We start from the raw sequence: 3,243 nt of genomic DNA, 5'->3' as shown, positions 1-3,243 counted from the left end.
ATCATTTACTTAGCGTATATTCAAAAATACAAAATATATTTTAATAGTATAATAGATATTGTTGTTATATTTTTTTTATAAATAGAATCTAGATAAAATATGATAGTATCTCTTATTATAAATATATTCTTTAAATCGTAATTAAAGTATTAAAATGTATAATTTAATAGATTAAGATATTTTTTTAATTATGTATTGTTATCAGATTTAAAATTATAACGTATAGGATAAACTTTTTTTTTATAATTTTAACATATTAATATTCCATATTACAATAGATTAACCGGATTTTGCATTAATACTCCGTTAAAATATTTTCTGTAAAATTTACTTAACTTTTAACATTTTTATAACAGTATTATAAAAAACTTTACTAATTCAATTCAAAATTCATAATAGTATCTTCTAATATAATTTTTATTTTTCTAAGCGCGAATTTAAGATCACAAAAAAGAGAGTACTACTTGATCAATTTGTTCTTGTTACACATTTACTTTGAATAACATTATTTTATCAAGGAATTTGCTTTATGGAATTTTAATTTAATCTGGGTTGTCAGTAACTTCTCATTACACTGTTTATGATTACATTACAATAATTTCACGTTAAGGCTTGTGATATGTTAAGAAGATTTGAGTGATTATACGTTTTACGTGGATATGAATATTATTATTGGCAACTGGAATATAGTTCGTGAATCGTTGAAGCTCTATATGGCTCTCCTGTGGATAAAAAAATAATTATGATTTGTTTCTTGGATTAAAGTTGGAAGCTAATTATTGAAGATTCTAGAAAAGGGTTACATGTGGCTAATTCAGATTATGAAATAACATGATGAATTGACGATGATGTATTTTTTTTTTTTTACCAAAGATAGGAGACTCAAACCCACAACCTCTTAATTGAGTATGGGGAGACTATGCCATTTGAGCTATTATTTATTGGCGACGATGATGTATCTTCTTCGCCCGCAAGCTTAATTAATTATTACATTGCTTATATATATTAATTAATGGCAACGTGGACACCGGATTATTAGGGAAAATGATCCTCTCCAGTTTTTTTAATAATTGATAGAATACAGTGTGATTTATCACCTTTGATTCTATGAGCGGAATCAAAAATAAATAAGAGAGAGAGAGCAATGAATTGTTAGATTGAACACTGGATACCATCCAATTTTTTCTCACAGGAGAAGATCCACTCCCGATTATTAGATAGCTGAATGTTAAATAATTAAGGTAAATTCTATGGTGCCTATAATTTAATGTCTAATTTTTGCCTAACTTACTTTTTATAGTAATTTTTAAATATTTAATAATTATTTATTTTTATACTTTTAAAATTAAATATTAATTTTTAATCTTTTTTGGTAAGTTAGGTAAACATTTTTAAACATCATAGCAATCACCAATAATTAATTCCTGAAAATGAGTGGAACCAGCCTAACCTCAATGCTTTGAATTCGTGAAACATTAAGCAAGTTTATTTAAAAGCTGTGAATTTTTCCATATCCCGGATTACAGTATAGAGAGTAGGTATTTGAAATGATTCATAAATAATAGGGGCAATGTGTAGACTAGTGTATGAGGATGTATCAATGTTTTGAGTAAAGATATAATAATTGAAATGGGTAAAAGCATAGTCCTACATATTCACAGACTCCAAATGCAGGAAAAGTGAAAAGTGGAAACAAAAAGGAGCAGCTGGTGTTGGTGTTATGCAAGTCAAAGGCGCGTGCTTCTTTTAATTTGTGTGTCAGTCTCAGCAACACATTTGCTGACCATCCAAATTACTTATAACCCAGTATTTGGTTGAGATGAATAGCTAAAATTATTGAAACACATGAGTATACCTGGTACACGTGAAAACTTTTCTTTTGTTTAATCTTTTCGCTACTTCTAGCAAATTGTACTAGATTTATTTTCATACCTTTGGTTTAAATTTAATTTGTTGTCCTCACATATTTATTTCTCGTCCAATAAAATTGTTAGATAGAGTTTGTTTTTAGAAATTAGAACTGAAACTGAAAATTAAATTCAATATTACGTTTAATGATCACTAAAATTTCAATTTCAAGACTCAATTTCAATTCTTTCAGTAGTTATAAAAAATGAGGACGAGACTATAATTTTTAAAAATAGATAATAAAATTTTAATAACATTCTTTTAAAAAATTCTTTTAAAAATATTTTCATTCAATTTTTTAAATTAAATATAATACTAAAATATAACTCAATCAATATATTTTATACCAAATATAATATAAAACTTTAATTTAATTTCTGCCTTTCGGTATCAATTTTCTTGTCAAACGCAGGCTTAATTCTTACAAGAAAATATGGTGTTACTTATTTATATTATGCATTGGAAAAATAATAAAAATTTGTTGCCATGCCATCTATCTTTCTCTTTCGGCTTTATGCACAAAATGAACAAACATGTCAGTCCACAGTCTCTGGTAATCAGGTACATAATCATTGATTTATTTAAATGATACTCAATTGGTAATAATGGTCCTTTTCATGCCTTGCGTAATCAGATAATCAACCGTGTACACCTTTTCTTTCAACTTTGCAGAGTAGTTGTTCAAGCATTATTATATTCTTGGGTTAGTTCAGTAGTGACACAATATAAGGTTTTTATATTATGAATGGGAGAAAGTAGGGGGAGATATTGGATTTAGTGTATAATGTGTATAATAAAATAAAATTAATATTATAATCTGTTAATAATTTTAAATTTTAAATTTTAAAAATATAAGAATTTAGTTATGGGAAGTTACGTATTCCTCTATTTTATGCGTGCGAAGAAAGTGCTGCAGTTTCTTTCTTTTTGACAATCTCTTCCACTCTCTCGGAATTGACACTGCAAAAATCACCACCATTCGCCGCCTAGAACGCAATCTGACGCTACCCAGCTGTCCGAAAACGTCTGACAAAGACACTCCCTTTGCGTACGTTGCGTCCATCGCGCAGCCCAAGACCGCCATGGTCGCCGCCGCCTTCAACGACGTCGCAGCCTGATCCTCCTCGCCCTCGTCGTAGCACTCGCCGGAAAGGCCGACGGCAACGGCGGCCACAAGAGTCCATGGTGTCCATGTGAGTTCTCCTCTCCGATTTGGTGTTCGCCATCTTTAAGGATGGCAGCACCACCCGAACCCACGGTACCCATCTCGCCCCTACCCGCCTCGTACCAGGGCGGGTTTTTAGCGGGACGAGTTCTTGGGAGGGGCGGGATGGG

The sequence above is a fragment of the Arachis ipaensis genome, chromosome B09, assembly GCF_000816755.2.
Source record: "Arachis ipaensis cultivar K30076 chromosome B09, Araip1.1, whole genome shotgun sequence".
Lineage (NCBI taxonomy): Eukaryota > Viridiplantae > Streptophyta > Magnoliopsida > Fabales > Fabaceae > Arachis > Arachis ipaensis.
The sequence above is the reverse complement of the archived record's forward strand: the minus strand, read 5'-3'. Positions refer to the sequence as shown.